Source organism: Felis catus, chromosome C2 (genome assembly GCF_018350175.1).
Source record: "Felis catus isolate Fca126 chromosome C2, F.catus_Fca126_mat1.0, whole genome shotgun sequence".
NCBI classification, from domain to species: domain Eukaryota; kingdom Metazoa; phylum Chordata; class Mammalia; order Carnivora; family Felidae; genus Felis; species Felis catus.
This window is the reverse complement of record NC_058376.1, coordinates 68,825,967-68,843,755: the sequence shown is the minus strand read 5'-3', so window position 1 is coordinate 68,843,755 and position 17,789 is coordinate 68,825,967. Positions and strand designations below refer to the sequence as shown.

At 52.0% G+C, this 17,789-nt stretch overlaps 1 protein-coding gene and 1 long non-coding RNA gene across 7 annotated transcripts in view; one reads left to right on the top strand and one right to left on the bottom strand.

Annotated features, from left to right (window-relative positions):
* The window catches only part of ADCY5 (adenylate cyclase 5), a 148,357-nt gene that overhangs the window by 12,308 nt on the left and 118,260 nt on the right, over positions 1–17,789 (top strand). The gene's annotated exons all lie outside the window — the stretch shown is intronic.
* On the bottom strand, positions 2,567–10,252 carry LOC102900198. Of its 6 annotated transcripts, none has more exons than XR_002162467.3 (5): positions 9,924–10,252; positions 8,379–8,463; positions 5,442–5,545; positions 4,466–4,727; positions 2,567–3,325 (listed from the first exon to the last, which is right to left on the bottom strand). It is a non-coding gene; the product is annotated as an uncharacterized LOC102900198 (long non-coding RNA). The 6 variants fall into 6 exon arrangements; XR_002162470.3 differs by having other exon boundaries at positions 4,466–4,563; XR_002162469.3 differs by having other exon boundaries at positions 5,456–5,545.

Genomic DNA, 17,789 nt, shown 5'->3' with positions numbered 1-17,789 from the left:
ACTTCTTGGTACATACGCCCTGGAGGTCAGACCCAGGGTCTTTCTGGAGAGGAGCATCTAGTAGATGCGCAGGTTAGCGCTTACTAGCGTGTATCTTCAAAGCCCAGCTCCTCACAACCATCAACACCTTTCAAAGTACCCCGGACGTCCTGCTTCACATTCGCTTCTCTCCCTGTCCCTCCTGTCAAGAAGACTAAAGAAAAATGTTAACTCCTTCCTAAGTGCCACTTTTTGCTAAGTGGACTTTCAAGATTTTATTTTATTTTATTTTAAATCTTTATTTATTGAGAGAGAGAGAGGAAGGGGCAGAGAGAGAGGGAGAGAGAATCCCAAGCAGACTCTGTGCTGTCAGCGCAGAGCCTGACTCGGGGTTCGATCCCATGAACCATGAGATCACGACCCGGCTCAAAATCAAGACTCAGACACTTAACTGACTGAGCCACCCACGCACCCTTGTTTATTTATTTATTTTAAAGTAGGCTTCACGCCCAGCATCACGGGGCTGGAACTTATGATCCTGGGATCATGACCTGAGCTGAGATCAAGAGCCAGGTGGCTTAACTGACTGAGCCACCCGGGCACCCCAGGATTTTCAAGATTTTATTTTTACATCTTCTTTTGAAGGATGGGAAAGGTACTTATTTGCTTAGCCAAGTCCCCAGCCTTCCTCTGGCTAAGTCCCTTTTCCTGTAAACATTTCATTCACCCTGCTGCACGGGAGGGACCCGTCCGCCCCGGACTGGCTCTCAGTACTACCGGCAGGCAGTACCTTGGCCTTGACATCTCAGCTGAGGAGGCTGCCAAAGGAGCGGTGCCAGAGCTGAACCCCAGTGAGCAGGGCAGGCTTGTGCCCCTCCAGGGGCCCTGCCTTTGCAACACTGGACCCTGTGAATCTAAATTAGAAGCATCCTCTTCTTTTTCTCTATAACACTTATGCTGGTTTGCAATGTGTCTGGGCGTGTTCGCCTATCTTTCTACTTGACAGTCAGCTTTCTGAAGGCAGGGGTCTGTTTTAATACCTGAATACTTACTGACTGCTATTGACTTTCCGATTCCTACTTGCCCAGCATCGTGGGAAGAAGGCAGACAGTTCCCATTCTCAGGTCCCACAGGGATTTCTGACTTGGCCAAGAGGAGTCCCTCATGGTGCTCTCTCCCTGGACCGGGACGGGCTTGTCCTCCACTGGCAGGGGACCATGTGCCTGTAGTCGTGGCCTTAGGAAACACTGCTTTTCATCTGTACCCTCTTCCCTCTCTTGGATTTCCCACTGGTCTCTCTGGTGATGTCAGGTGGGGCCCCTGCACCCATTTGCCCCCTGACCCCATCCTTGATCCCCGTGCGTCTTCTTATCTTTCCTCTGGTGTCTTTTCCTGCTTCCTGAGCCTTCCTCACTCTTCCTTTCCAGCTGTAACGTGTGGGGAAGACCCCAGAGACTCACCAGGAAGCAAGTATAACTGTAAGGGTAATAAATATGGGCATGGATAACTACACAAATTCCAAAAATTATTCTTCATTCCTTTGAGAGCAGCCCCATGAAACAGCAGTTCCCGTAACACGTTGTAAACTTCTTATAGCTGTTGCCGTGCATTACAGTGCGTGTGTCAGTTCCTTGTTTCACCTCAAACTCCCAGGGCTAAGACTTCAGCTCTCTGGGTGGGTTAACCTCAAGTAACCCAACAGAGCTTAATATGTGGGAAGTGAAGACACATCTAGGACTTTTTACATAACTCTGGTACCCAGGCTTATCTGGGGGAAGGGAGGGTGGGCGGGGGGGGTGGTGGTGCAGGGCATCCGCATCTTGTAATCCTCCTGGTGCGTCTGACATGCTCCAGGGCTCAGAACTACTGCCCCGAGTCTCCCTCCATCAGCACAGGGATCATGGGGATGACACTGAGTCTGATTTATGGCTATATTGAAAGGCGAGTTGTTTATATCGAAAGGGTTTATTGTGGTGATTCAGTAAAGAGTGATGGCCACTAAAAATTATTGCAGGCGTGTAATGGGAAGAGAACTTGGTTGGTGGTTGGTATATAAAATCTTGTCAGGCAAGGCTGTGGCTCGGTATATTTATGTTGCTCTTATCACCAGCAATTAGCCCCAAACACGGCTCGATAAATGGCTTAGCACAGTGCTAGAATAACTGCAAGAATATTTTAGATGATGATTACTACTCCATGTGCTCGACTGAGCCATCTTAGCAGGGCAGTGAATCTCACTCAACATTCTGCGGACCTGCTTGCTACAAACAAGTGCCTTTTGATGGGTGTTAACTCTTTTCTCTCTTTGTACCTGGTAATTGCCTTCTGAATGGGTGGAAATTGTGCCAACATGCGGCCTTAACACCCTCAGCAGTGTTTATTATCATTTTTGAGTCCCTCCAACTAGAATGTAAATGAGAACATTGTCAGTAGTAGGTGCTCAATAAATATTTGTTAGATGGGTGAATGAATGAATTTGCTCCAAGTTACACAGCAGGTAAATAGCAATGTTAGTCCAGCTCTGTTAACTACTGTTACTTTTTCTTTGACTCTTAAGTTCGTGAAAAGCAAGGAATGATATCGCTAGTGACTCCCTGTATGCATTTATTGTTATCAGTCGGTGTGGCAAGGACACCTTGAAGTTACTTGTTTTCGAGCACCTTTAGATTGGGGTGAGAAGCACAAGGATTCTGTGGCAGCCCTCGTGCCCTGGGGGCACCTAGAGAAAGACATGAAATTGGGGTCCATGGGAGGACTGAGAAGATTGCAAAGTGCCAGATGTGTGGGGTGGAGGCCTGGGAAGTATCCCAATCCAGGACAGAGAGATGTCCTTGGGTTAAACTGTATGCGAATGGCCACATGTGGATTACGATGTGGTCTTTTTTGGAAAGGGGTTATCTGGGGAGAGTTAATTTTGGATTTTGCTTTACATTTATTTTTAAAGTGGAATATTTCTCCGGCATTGGTGACAATGGCCTAGAAAAGCCAGTTAGTCACCATATGAGATCTTCCCCATGTGGGGTGCTGTTGCCCCTGCCTATTTCCCACCTGCCTTCTGCAGGATGGGTTTAAACCCTCTCCCTCTGAGGCCTCTGGGGAGATTTCACTGGCAAACAGTTCTCTATGGGGAACTCCTGCTGGGTCTGAAGTGGTGTCATTCTCTGCTTTGATCCTGGGGTGGAGGGGGCTGGTGACAGCTTATGGGGGTGACTGCTCTTGGCTTCTCCTTGGGAGAAGCAATGGCATCCAGGTGAGGCTGTGTCTACCTCTGTAGGACAGGTTCCAGCCTGCATTCTCCTGCAGTCTTTTTTTTTTTTCTTTCGTTACTTTTGCTTGATATCTTCTCCTGGAAGTAAAAGGGAAATCACCTTAAATCCAGATTTAAAGAACAGACCTGGTTTCTCTTAAGGGAACAAAAAGATGTGGACTGCCCCACCCCACTTCCCCTAAGGTCCTCTTTAGGTTCCACTGTGGACAGGAAGAGAGTATGTGGCCCCTGTGCTATGACGGCCCCCTCCCCACACCAGGCTGGCCCTGGAATGATGGGGGTGGGGGGCGCTTACTCATTTACCACAGGCGATGGAGATCTGCCAACTCTGAGACTTCCACTGGGTCTCCACCCCCCCACACCCTTGTCATTAGCCTAATAGGCACAGCTTGTGCCTGGAGGGAGCAGGACAGTGGCTGCGAGCATGTGAGCTTGGGAGGACCCATTGGAGTTGGGTGCTGGTGTGGTTGTGGGGTGGGGTGGGTCATGCTCTTCCCAGTAGAGTGCAGAGGCTGGGAGCCTTGCGTTTCCCAGGAGCTGAGAAGCTACCAGGCTGGCCACACACAGGTAGAGCATGCCACCCTGCCGTCTCCCACTTGTTCCCCCCACGTTAGCCAGCCCCATCCCTCGGGTGGTCTTGGAGGAAGGTAGTTCTCTCTGCTGTTAAAGTAATTTGGTGACTCTGGGGACAAAGAAATGATACAGCCCTGGGTGGGGGGACTAAAAGTCACTCAGCAAATAGTGTACAGTTCTCAGACATTTCTTTCCTGCTTTACCCTCTGTCACGGGTCCCTGTCTGCCAGTCCTCCTGGTCAGTCTCCTTCCACCTCCTTGAACTCAGCATGTCCTAAACCAAAATTCATCATCATCCATAACTTGGCTTTATTTTTGTCAGCGTCACCTCTCTCTTTGCCTGGGTTCTGGTGTTAGATGTTTGGGGGACCGTTCAGCAAGTATCTCCCATGTGTTAGGCCCTGGGAACCAGGATGAGTAAGCCGCAGACCCTGCCTCTGAGAGGAGACCTGTAAATAGCGTGTCTGGAGCACCAGGCTCTTTCTAAGCACTTGAGTTGTGTTAACTCACTTAATCCCCACAGCAGGACTACGACATAAGCGCTGACGTTGTTCCGCCCATTTTGCAGATGGGCACATTGAGATATAGGTTAGACCAGGCTGAACCGATGAACACGGCAACCTGGTCCCAAGTCTGGGCTCTTACTTGTCAAGTCCAGGCAGACGGTCAGGAACTCACACCCCCAAGGGCCCAGTAGGGCGCCAGCAGTTTTAGCAGCAGAGACGGCGCATGCCAGCTTCTTCCTGGTGGGAATGGGGAATGCTTGCAGCAGAGGGGAGGCTGGCTATTAGGTGGGACTAGGTTGGGAAGAATATAGACTTCTGGGCCAAGTTGTTTTTTTTTTTTTTTCTTGAGGCAGTGGGGATCCCTGGAAGGTTCACATGCAGGAGAGGAAGTGGATGTGGCCCTGTGTGTGTTAAGAAAGGTGGTGTTAATATTGGTGTGTGGAGCTGAAGGGAAGCGCCTCCAGGGAGAGGACGAGTGGGAGGTGAGTGGGGACCCTGCCACCCTGTCATGTCTGTGAGACTGAAGACAGGGGGTAGCTGAGGGTCAGGGCCTTCAGACAAGATGGGGAGGGTCACAGGCAGCATCTGGGCATTTACCTATTAGTTTCTTCTTGCCTTGGTTACCAGTGGTGCCAAACTGGTTCCCTCATGTTCTCTACCCAGGACACCAGTTCTCTAGTCTCTGGGGAATGAGATATCACCTCCTTCCCGGGGAGACCTGGGATGGATCCCAGGGGCCCTCCTCTTTACCTTTTCTTGGGCTTTAAATATCCCATGTCAGTCTCTTCCCTTCAAATCCCTAGGGCTCAGCCTTTATCCGGATGTTAGGTACCCAAACATTCAACCTCCTAGCCTCTCCTCCCTCTGGAAGCTCCCAGCCAGCCCTGTCAGGTGCCCAGAGACCTCATGCCTCAGAGAACTTTACTCTTCTCTGGGGCCCGGTATCCTGGCCACCCGGACCCCCAGCAGAGCTCCTGGTGCTTCGCAGGCCCTATATGCCACCTTCTACCTACTGTTCTTTCTCAGAGGCCACCTGACAGAGTGCAGAGTGAACCTCCTTGTTCATTGCCTGCCTCCCCCCGCCCGCTGAGAGTGTCCACTTCCCGAGGCGGGACCTCGTCATGCTCACGACTGTGTGTCCTATGCCTCCACTGTTCAAATCCCAACTCTGCCGTGCCCCAGCTGTGTCTCCTTAGCAGGTTTCTCGCTCTTTCTGAGCCTGTTTTGCAGAAGATGGAATATAGTAAGAATGGTTACCCCTGAGGGTTGTGTTGAACACTGTATGTGATGATATATACAAAGCACTTTGCACAGGGACTGCCAAGGAAAATGCCCTGAACGAATGATCTGTGGTCTGTCCTGGCTGTGTGTCGTTTGCACTTGTAAATTCCCACACATTACAGGAGAGCCCAGTGTTTCTGCCACATGCCTGTGTGTTTGGATGGTAGTAAACAGGGTAGAAGAAAATTGCGTTACCTCCAAAAGGAAGGCTAAGTGGAGGGAGGGCTAGGCCCTGGGTCCTGGTTTTTATCGCACCCTTGCCCCATCCTTTTTCTGTCTGGTGGCCACCAAATGCCTAGTGCAGATCCACTAGGAGCAAGGCAGCCTCCAGAACTGACTGGGACCAGCCTGGGAGCTGGCACAGGACTTCCTGGGTGAGTGTGAACTGGGGCGTGGGCTGAGCCAGGTCCCCCTGAATTCAGAGGTGACTGTAGCTGAGGGAGACTGCAAGGAGGTCAGGACTGTGACTCGCATCCCTCTGAGGACTGTTCTAGAGAGGCCGGTAAATAAACTGAGAGTGGTTTTTAAAGAGTAGAAGCCACTGGGGAAGAGAGGGACACACATCTGCTTCTCCCAGATGTGCTTCTTTCTGTAACTTCATTAAGACATGTACTCATGCAGCAAAGGACAACAAAACCGCCCACGGGCCAGCAGAGGCCTCAGCGTGGAGAGTGCTCCGGGTTGGTGAGGACTGTAGGGGAGAAGCCCTGAGAGAAGCCAAATGAGACACTCGAAGGATCTGGCCTGAGGGCGAGTGACAGCCAGGACATTGAATCACATCCCTTGCCCCTAAGTGAGTGTCCAGGTGGGGTAGGGCCCATTTCTGGGCAAGAGATTGGTGATGAAGTCCAGAACATTCCCCCAGCTGGTTAGACCTTGCAGGGGGGGCAGGGGGGGGGGGACGCAGGGCTGGCCAGCTGGGTGGACTGTTGGAGGACTGCTGGGAAGTGGCCTGCCGGCTTCCTGCCTGTTCATAGACTCGTGTGCCCCAGACTGGGCCCCTTCCCTCCAGTCCTGCTACCCTAACACTGTGCAAGGGGCCCCCTGTGCCTGGGCTGCACTCAGGATGCCTGGGGAGGGGCTGTGCCAGCACCAGAAACCACAACAGACCCTGACCCTGGCTAATGGAGGCGGTCTTGAAATGGACCTTTTTTCTTTTTGGCTAAATTAACATTTGGCATTTCAGGGTGCTGGCCCCATGCCCGGCTGCTCTGGCCTTCTGCCTGTCAGCTCCTTTGAGGCTATTTTTGCCATTCACTTATTTATTAACTATTATTGCTCCCCAGGACAGATGGGCACACACACACAGACATGCATGTGCGTGCACGTACACATGCCCTCCAACCCAGAGCCCACTGGAAAAGCTAACCTGCACCCACCAGGTGGAACATGGTGTGCAGAAGGGGGAAAGGATCAAAAGGATGGTCGCTGGGTTGGGGTAGAGGAAGGGCTGATGGGAGGCAGGGGCCTCCCTAAGCTCATCATTCCCCAGAAATGCCTTCCACCCACCAAAGCATCTCTGTTCCTATTCTCTCGCCTTCAGGGGTGTTCAGTCCCAGGAAGGGCTCATGTGGGAGAAGACTGTGGGTCTTGCCTGAACCATCTTTCCAGAGAGATAAGCAGGGGGCCTGGGAGGACTAAGGGCCCCCTTGCTAGGACTTCTCTGTCCAGCTCCACCAAGCCCCCAACTTCCAGAGGAGGGAAACTTGGCACCTGCCTTCAGAGAGCTCGTGGCCTGGTGGGGACGATGCTGGGCTGTGCTGGTGAGATGAACAGTCTTCAGGCCCACCACCTGATAACAAAGTGCATCAGAAGGAACAGGCTGGAATTGAGGGGCGGTGTGCACACAGGTGTCTACCATTTGATCCCTCTGACAGCAGGTTGCTAGCAGCAGAACGGAGCCCCAAACCACACACACCTGTGAGCCTGTCCTAGGTGCAGGGCACTGCCTGTGGTACAAGGACACCTAGAGCACCATGCAATAATCCCCACCCTTGCTTCCAGTCTCTTTGTTTCGGGACCAGCCTATCTGCTCTGAGCCTGGGGCCCCAGCCATGTTTCCCTCCATGGCTCCGGGGGAGCCAAGGGGAGAACAGAACGAACAGCAGGGACCTTCTGCCTGAGTTTGTCTGGGCCTTGTCCTGGGCCTTGGCTTACACCTGTGAGAAATGGGAATGACGCTCCTGCCACAGCAGGGAGTGAGGACATCAGGGACATCAGGGCCCATAAGTGATGGTGACCAGGCCCGAGTCCTGGGCTAGCTCCCTGTTTTCTCGCACCCAGCTGGCCAGCCCCACCCTTCCCTTCGTAGGGCATGTGGCATCTAATTTCCTCATTCCCCTGGGCCCTTCTCTGCCTCAAGAAGACACTGCCTTCCTGAGACTGGATACTTACTGCAGAGGGACTGCCAGCTGGGGACTTTTCTGCCTTGGGACCCAGTGCCAGCCCTTCTCAGGATGGCATCAGGGAACTCCCTAAGAGCAGGGGGCTTGCCCCTTCCATCAGACTGGGAGCTGAGGGCACGGGCTGCATCTCCCCTATCAAGACTTGGAGCTCCTGAGGACAATGACCATGCCTCTCCTATCAGACTAGAAGCTCCCTGAGGTCAGGGGCTGAGTCTGTCCCCACCAGATTGGGAACTCCCTGAGGACAGGAGATGTTAGCATCCCCATCAGACTGGGAGCTCCCTGAGGATGGAATCAGACTTCTTCTTCCCCACTACAGGACCCAGTTTCTGGTTGTGGGACACAAAGGTACCCAGTCCTTAGTACCTGGAAAATCTGGAAAGAGGATGGAATGCTGGAGGCTCCACAGCTGTAGCCAGGGATGCTGGACGAGGAGAAATTTCTCACCTTTCTGTAGGAAGTCAGAGCCAAGAATTACATCCCCTTACAGAAGCTTCCCTCTGCTTTCCTTTCTCCTCGGTGGTGGGGTAGGGATGGGTTTTACAGGCAGGGTAGGGAGTGGCCAGGATTTCACAAGTATGATAGCAATTGAGCACTAAGTGTTTGTGCTAAGCTCAGGGTGTGAGTGAGGGAGGTGGGTGCAGGTGTGGGATGGGTGGGCAGTCGGGGAGGGGGCTGGCCTGGTGCCTCTGGTGGGCAAGACTAAGTGCCCTCTTGAGCTGCTGCCTCACATGATCTACTCCTGAGCCCAAGGCTGGGGCAGCCCTGGTAACTGTCCTGTCCTCTCCGTGTCCTCGAACTCAACCCTGGTGCTTCTCCCCGGGAGGGACATTTGGGAGGTCCTCTCTGCTCTGTGTATCCAGATTATGCCAGACTCCTGTCATACTGTGATCTATGTGTGTCTGTATCTTTCTCCCCTACTTGAGAAGGGACTGTCTCATTAATTTATTTGCTTGTCTCTCTCCTGGAATGGCCACAGCCCTTGGACTCTTCTGGAGTACGATGGCTTCTAAGGGCTCTCAGTAGCATGAGGGGGCGCTCATTGAGAAGGGGTTCAAGCTTGCTGCCGGAGGGTCTGGCAGGGAAACCATTGTCATATGGTCTGGTCATCCTGGTAGGGGCTACAGGAGAGGGGGGTTTGCAGCTCCCCCAATCATGAGCTGAGCTCACTGCCTTTGACCTGTAGTTATGACTCTGTTGCTGTGTGGCTTAATGGCAGGTGCTTGGGCTTTACAGACAGGCAGCTCTGGATTTGAAACCCACCTCTGCCACCTACCTGTATACAAGTTACTTTGGAAGAGTGACCACAATGCCTGACCCTCAGGGTCCGCATCTGACCACATGGGCTGTTGCTATCTACTCCACAGCCGTGGCTCAGGATTTGTGCACTAATCTGTGTAAAGCACTCTGACCTTCCCCGCTGGTCATGGAAATGCCACGGATAGGCCGAGAGGAGGAGTTCAGTCAATTAAATGTTTTTTCCTGGTCTTGTGTGTTTTAACTTCCGTCTGCTTTAGCTACTCATCTAAATCTTGTCTCAGCTTTGGTGCCACTTTGCTGAGAGAAGGGGAGAAAGTGTGGCCATATTAGGAGCTGAGCAGAACCCTTTGAGGGCCCTTTTCTGCCCAGGAGGAAGCTGGCAGTCCCCGTGCCTGCACACAGTTCTGCCTCCCAGGCAAGACTGCATTATTATGAGCTAATGTCTGTGCTGTCTCTGGAGTGGCCAGGGAAGAAACATCAAGTAATATGATTACTACAACAGTAATAATAACAGCAACAACACCAACAAGCACACATAATTATGGAGAAGGCCAACATTTGAGGGCCTGGCTCCAGGCCAGAGCTGTGGTTAGTGCACGAGGGGTGGCCATGGGGCTTGAAGGCAACGGCTTTCAGGTTTTTCATACTCACATCTCCCTCGCACAGTCTTCCCCCATTAAATACAAAGCCTCTGGACAAATCAATAAGTCTCTTCCACGATAGCATAGCAGTTGGGTTTGATGTGGTATGATCTTGTGCTCATCCCAGAGTAGGTAAGGAGGTCCCACAAAGGGACTCAGCAGGCTCCATCTGCCCTGTGCACCCCCTGCCCGCTGCTCTCCACTTGCCCACTCAGAACGCCCCCTACCAAGACATCGCCCACTGTAGACTCGTGCCCACTCTTGGGTGGCAGTTTGAGTCTGAGAGCAGGGGGCAGTTGCCCAGTGGGAACTCTTTCCATAGTTCAGGCCAATGGCCAGTGTGGACCACACCCAGGCCCTGGATTTAGGAGTCGGTGTCATAGTGACATGCTCACATCACAGGATATGATTATTGTAGTGCAGTAGCTAAGGACTGCCTAGGTTGTAATTCTGGCTTTGTCATGCATCAGCTGTAAGATCTTGGGTAAGTTCCTTAACCTCTCAGAGCCTCAGCTTTCTCATCAGAAAGGAGAAATAATAAAAGTAACTTCATAGCGGTGTTATCCATGCTAATGATAGTATGTGGCACATGGTAAGCCCATGAGGGTCAGTTCTTTTATAGTTATTATTATTTTGGTAGGGACAATAAAATACCTTCAACAGCTCCCACCTGTGGGTTCTGTTATATGTTGAGTTGTATTTTCCAAAAAGATGCTGAAGTTCTAACTCAGTACCTATGACCTCATTTGGAAATAAGGTCAAGTTAGATGAAGCCATTAGGGAGGACCCTAACCCAATATGACTGGTTTCCTTATTAAAAAAAAAGGGGGGGAAATTTGGACCAAGAGATAGACATTCATTGGAGGAAGATGGCCTGAAGACACAGAAAATGCCATCTACAAACCCAGGAATGCCACGGTTACCTGAAGCTAGGAGGGAGGCCTGAAAGAGATTCTCCCTCACAGTCTGGAGGAACCCTGGGCTGACACCTTGATTTTGGAGTTCTGGGCTCAGGACTATGAGACAGTAATTTCTGTTGGTGAGCCCTCGGTTTGTGGCGCTTTGTTAGAGCAGAGCCCCAGGAAACGAATGCAGGATCTGAGGAGGGTATGGCCCATTGACCCCCACTGCCACCCTGAGCTACCTGCCACCCTCAGGGGAGAAGAATGGGGTTGGCACTGAGAAGACAGGTTTGGCTGGCCTCTAGTACCTGGAATCTGTATCAGATGGCCCAGGCTCTTGGCCTGCAGGTGAACAGAGTTGGAAACATTTATAGGGCCTGAGACACAAATAGCCCACCCCTCACTTCCCACCCTGTCTTCCTGCCTCTCTCCTCTGCTTCTTAGAGCACTCCCCACCTCACCCCTGCTCCAGGCAGGAGGAAATGGAGAAGGGAGGTCATAAATCCCCAGAGAGGGCAAGCCAAGGTAAGATTTGGGCCTGAACATCTCTGCCCCTCTCCCCGCCTGTCTCCTGGAGACTTAAATCTGTTCTCTAGGCGGGAAATGGCTTGCCTGTTTGGGATGTATCTGTATGTCTGTGCGTGTGTGTGAGTGTGTGTATAAAGAATGTCCCTCATTAAGCTGCTGTGGGCCTCGTGACCATGACTCATAAACGTACAATCAAGCTGCACTGGACAGAGGAGACCTGTCCCCGGAGTGGGTGATGCCGGCTTCCGATGCAGCAGCCAGCGCCAAGGCCCTCCACGGCCCACCTTGGCAGCCCGCCCCTGTCTTCTCCCTTCAGAGAACGGGTTGTTCAGTGTCACTTGAGGGAACAGATAGGTCTTAAGTGCCTCTGTCTGCAGGGTGTGGGGATCCAGCGATGAGGAAGGTGCTGGCCTCATCACTGGGAGCTTGTCATTTGTGCAGGATGGAGGGGTGGGTAGTGTGTAAGGCAAGCACACAAATCTAAGGAGAATAAAATAAAGGAGCATGGAGAAGTGCAGGTTGAGAGTCAGGAGTGGGGAGAGGGTCTGGGGAGGAGGAAAAGTTGGGGATGTCGGGGCGGGGTGAGCCCATGGGGCCTTCATGAAGGCGGCTCTGGAGCCCCGACATTGCTGCAGGGGGAAATGCAGAAGCAAAGTCCTGGAAGCGGGAGTGTGCAGGGTGTGTCTGGGCACACGGAGTCTTCCTGGTGATCCAAGTGCAGAGTCCTCCCTGGGGCAGGTGGGGGAGAAGGCAGAAAATGTAACCCATTACGGCCTCAGATGCTGGCGGTGGAGGTCTGTGTAATATCGCTGTAAGAGGAGATCTTTTGAGGGCAAGAGTGCATGGTTCAGGTTGTACTTTAGAGGGGAGTTGGACAGGGAGAGTTTGTGGTTTGGGGAGAATGCAGCCCTGGAAAGAGGCTGAAGCAGGTCTGGGAGGCGAGTGGGGAGCACAGTGGAAGTGGGAAGAAAGGGTGAAGGGAGACACATTTCTCTGGGCAATTGAAGATTTGGCAAGCGAGGAAGAGGAGGCATGGAAGATGAGCCAGGGTAAAGGAATAGTGCTGCCATTCAAAGGGAGGTGGGTGGGCCGTGGCTCCCTGGCCTGGGGCATGTGGAGGGAAGGGGCCGGTGTGCTTGGGGTCAGAACTGGAGCCTCTGATGTGATGAGAGGAATCATCATGGGGCTAGGGAGATGCAGAGCCCTCTCCGGGGAACCTGGGATGGTGGTGACATGGGATCCTTGGGTGAACATGTGCCGTTTGCCGTCTCAGGACGAGTGGCCAGGGTGGGTCTCAGCTCCTGGGGCCCCGGGTGCTTTGTAGCTCAGACCTGCCAAGGGGTGTGGTGGCCAGGGCTCCCAAGGGAGATGAGCCCGCTCTGATTCTTGCAGTGGCTGTGTCCTTACCCACAAAAGAGTTGGTAGCCATGGCTGGGTCCAGGGTCTTCGTGTGCTGGAGAGCCACTCTGGGTCTTTATCCAGCACATTTCTGGCCTCTCAAGCTGTCTTACCTGGCAAGACTTCATTTAGATCATTTTCTGTGCTTCACTATGTAGGTTTCTGAAATGTCAGAGGTTGCAAGAATGTTAGCTGCCATAGCCAATTCTTATTTTTAGTGGCATGAATGGATGCCCAGGCAGGCGAGGTGACCACCCAAAGTCACGGGGCTAGTCAGGGCTGGTTTAGCCCTTTCTTAAGGGATTGGGATTTAGACCTGTCTTCTGAATGGAGATACTGTCCTCTTTCCTATGTGTGGGTTTCCGGCCTCTTCAAAGTCAGGAGCTACATGTCCATCCCTGCCACTCAGCCAAGTGGACATTAACAAAAATCTGTCACCTGAATAAAAAGAAGTACAGTGTCTAGCACATGCAAATATTTATTCAGTTGGGGAGTGGCAGGTGCAAGGGCTTAAGGAAGTGTCCTCTCTGGGGGGCTGGCTGTCAAGGGCCTGTGAGAGAGGAGGGCTCACCGGCTTTGGCCATGGGGCGACTGTTTCCATCACTGCCTTGTTGAGGAGCCCAGGAAGGGGGCGGAGGAGGAGAGGGTGGGGGCCTCTCACTGGTAACGATTCCTTTTCTTCCCTGGACACGCTGACTCTGTGCGCTTTTCTTGCCTCCTGCAAGGAGGTCAAGGCATGTGTGGGGCGAGGAAGGGGGAGGAACCCTGTACATTTGGGGATGCTAGGCAGTCAGAGGTGCTTGAGACAGACATGTCTACTTACTGGGTCAGACAGAGCTGCAGTGCACTCTTGGCTCTCCTCTCTCTGAGGGGAAGGATTAGTCAGTTTGGGCTGCCGTAACAAAATACCACAGACTTGGTGGTTTAAACAACAGACATCTATTTTGTCACAGTTCTAGCGGCTGGAAGTCCAAGATCAAGGTGCCAGCAGATGCAATTTCTGGTGAGAACTGCCTTCCTGGCTAGCAGACGGCTGCCTTCTTGCTGGGTTCTCACATGGCCTTTTCTCTGCGCATGAGCTTTTGAGAGGGAGAGAGAGAGAGAGAGAGAGAGAGAGAGAGAGAGAGAGAGAGAAGACTCTGGTGTCTCTTCCTCTACTTAGAATACCAGCCCTTACTGGATGAGGGCCCCACCCTATGACCTCCTCTAACTTTTTAATGTTTATTTATTTGAGAGAGAGAGAGCACAAGTGGGAGGGGCAGAGAGAGAGAGAGAGAGAGAGAGAGAGAAAGAGAGATTGAGAGAGAGAATCCCATGCAGGCTCTGCACTGTTAGCTCAGAGCCCAGTGCAGGGCTCTGTCCCACGAACCGTGAGATCATGATCTGAGCCAAAATCAAGAGCCAGATGCCTAACCGACTGAGCCACCCAGGCACCCCGCCTTGTGACCTCCTTTAATCTCAGTTACCTCCCAAGATCCCATCTCCAAATATAGTCACACTGGGGTTAGGGCTTTAGCCCAGCAATTTTGGAGGATATGTTCAGTCCATAACATAGAGGGTTTGCGAATGACAGCTGTAGGTTTGTATCTTCCCCAGTATCAGGGTGCCCTCTCTGTGGGTGTGAAAGTCTTGTCTTGTAGGAAATTTGCTCAAAATCTTGAAGTCTCTATAAATTTCTGTGAACAAATTGTCACATTCCATCATTTACCTCAGATGAGGGTCAGAGTCCGAGTGTCCCTTGTACCTTAGAGCTTCTTCCTCTCCCGTCAGGTCAGGGCCAGGGAAGGCCTTTGGGAGGGCTGTGAGGCTGTCTCTCTGCGGGGCAGCCTGGTGTCTTCCCCAACTCAATTGGACAAAATGTTCTAGTTCTGAAATTTCCAGAGAAAGAGGGGCGCCTGGGTGGCTCAGTCAGTCGAGCGTCCGACTCTTGACTTTAGCTTGGGTCATGATCTCACGGTTTTTGAGTCTGAGCCTCATGCTGGAATCTGTGCTGAGCACAGAGCCTGCTTGGGATTCTCTCTGTCCCTCTCTCCCTCCCCCTCCCCACTGGAGCAGGCATGTGCATGTGCACACTCTCTCTCTCTCTCTCACACACACACACTCTCTCTCTCTCTCTCAAAATAAATAAACTTTAAAAATAAATAAAAGTTCCAGAAAAGGAGATTCATGCCATTAGCCCCTTCTAGGGAAGAGTCTGGAAATGAGTCCTGAAGAATGAAATCTCAGAAAGAGAGCTGTTGGGGTGGGGGTGACCTGTCCATCAAGATAGCAGGTCCTGGAGGAGAATGCCACCCCCTGTGGGACGTCATCATCCCTGCCAGCCCCTCCTGCGCCATCTCTTCTTTCCTCCTGTCCCTCCGTCTCCCTTTCCCGGTAGCCTCCCTGCACGCCTCATGTAGTTTCTGCATTATACCTCCCTGCCCCTGGGTGGGTCCTTCGTCTTAGATTTTTTTTAATATGCAACATTTCAAAGTAGAGGGAATAGTGAACTCCCATATACATACCCATCATTTATGCAGCAACTGTCATGGTTTTTACCACATTTATTTTATTTATCCTCCCCCCCCCCCCTTTGCTGAAGTATATTAAAGCAAATTCCAGCCATCGTGTCAGTTTCTTTCTATATACTGAGTATGTATTTTGGAAAAAAGAAGAGACCTGCACCTGAACTTGACCTCTGCCTCTGTGCCCTCCTGGGTCAGTCACTAATGCCCTCGATGCTGTTTCTTCACTGTGATTTCTTCCCAAGGGTATGGTGTTAAGGTAAAATAAAGGAGCGCTTAAAAAGAAGATTGGTGTAGTAAGAAGGTGCACCAGGTTATACCCGGAGGCTTGGGTTTTGTAATTAAACTGCATTCTCCCTGGTTGGAGCTCCTCCCTAAAGCCACGAAGGCTCTGTGGGACATGCTGCCCCCTCTCCCTGGTCGCAGGAAAAGTAATCATTTTCTAAATGGTCCCCCAGACGCTGAAGAGTGGCTCATTAGTCCTCCCAGGGGCCGCTGTCACCCCCGGGAGGACAAATGGCCCAGCTTGGAAAGAATCTGGGTCATTTTATCTTGCACCATGAAGACCTCCCCAGGGTTCTGATGAGAAGTGCTCTGACCATGACCACGAGACTACAGGTGCACTGGCATCTGGCATGGAGGTGTGCTCGGCTGGGGTGGGGCCGGGTGGGGGGGTGGTGGTGGGGAGGCTGGCTCGGGCTCTGTCCAAGTCTGGTTCCACGCTGTCTCCCCGTCCCCAGCTGAGCCACGGGAAGCGTAATGATTCTGTCTCATTCCTCTCTAACAAATGAATTTCTCGCTCTCTTGGCACACTAAGCCATGTTTACAGAAACTATCAGTCTAGAATAAACAGTTCCTGTCAGACCCCAGGGCCAGTGGGGACTGTGGCGGAACCCGTGGGTCTCCTCCCCGGGCACTAGAAGGGGCTTCAGTCCCTGCTGTGGCTCACCTCTGGGCTCTTCTCTCTGGGGGGTCCTAGAGGCTGATGTAGTAGTAGCTTTGGAGTTAGACAGCCTTACACCCAAATCCTGCTTCCTGCCTTGACTGCCTGTGCGCCTGCAGGCAGGGTCACTTAGCTCCACAGAACCTCAGCTTCCTCATCTGTAAGTCCTCAGAAGGGTGGCTTTAAAGAGGAGTTGTCAGGCCAAGCACCTAGCTCAGAACCGGTACTCACTCAGAAATGTTGCCTTTTCTCTCTCCTGACTTGGAGCTCCCGTGTCGCCCTGGCATCACTTCTGGACACAGGGAACATTGACAAAACAAATCATTGTTGGTACAGTTTCTGAGGAGCATTTCCCATATTATTTCATTGGGGTGTCAATGATGTATTTGTTGTCATCCTCATTTTACAGATTAGAAAAATGAGGCTCAGAGAAGTTAAGAAGATTTTACGCAGTTGCACAGTAAGTGCGGAGGTGGGGCTGGGGTGAGGCACCAGCTAGTGGGTGAGATCTGTGCGGAGTGGAGAGGGCTGGGGATAGATGAGATATGGTACAAGCCTTTGAAGATTCAGTGTCCCCACAAAGTCATTCTTCACTCACCCATCTAGGTAGGTCCCCCAGTAGTTTAAATTTTTTTTTAAATTTTTTTTTCAACGTTTATTTATTTTTGGGACAGAGAGAGAGCATGAATGGCGGAGGGGCAGAGAGAGAGGGAGACACAGAATCGGAAACAGGCTCCAGGCTCCGAGCCATCAGCCCAGAGCCTGACGCGGGGCTCGAACTCCCGGACCGCGAGATCGTGACCTGGCCGAAGTCGGACGCTCAACCGACTGCGCCACCCAGGCGCCCCAAGTTTAAATTTTTTTTAATGTTTATTTAGTTTTGAGAGAGAGAGAGAGAGAGAGAGAGAGAGAGAGAGAGAGAGCGAGCCTGAGCAGGGGAGGAGCAGAGAGAGAGGGAGACACAGAATCCGAAACAGGCTCCAGGCTCTGAGCTGTCAGCAAGCACCAATGCGGGGCTCGAACTCACAAACTGTGAGATCATGACCTAAGCCGAAGTCAGATGCTTAACTGACTGAGCCGCCCAGGTGCCCCTGTCCCCCAGTAGTTTATATGCCTTTAGCTCACAACATACTACCTAGACCACCTTTTCAATCCCTCTCTCCTTTCGCCCCTGAGTTTCATTTTATTTGAATTGGAGCTGGCAGGCACCTTTGAGGTCACTCCCTTAGCTCTGAGAATGAGGCTAAGTGCACAGAGGTGAAGTGACCTGCCCAGGGGCACCCAGTCCACAGTGAGACTGGAACATGACTCCCAGGCATTGCTCTGTCCACGGCACAACCCTGCCCCGTACTTGGTCCCCCTCAATCTTTGCTGCTGTATACTCCTTCAAGGCAGACACCGGGGCTTTTGTGTCTTGGACTCAGTGCCATCAGGTTCAATAAATGCTTGTTGAACAAATCAAAGGGAAAGTGAACCACTGCCTCTCTTTGTCTTTTCTGAAGATAGAACATGAAATGCCTCAAGTTGCAGCCAGAGGGATTTGGGTTAGACTGACAGTAAGGTCAGGCAGATCAGCTTCCTGCGGTGGCCCTGCTGCCCCG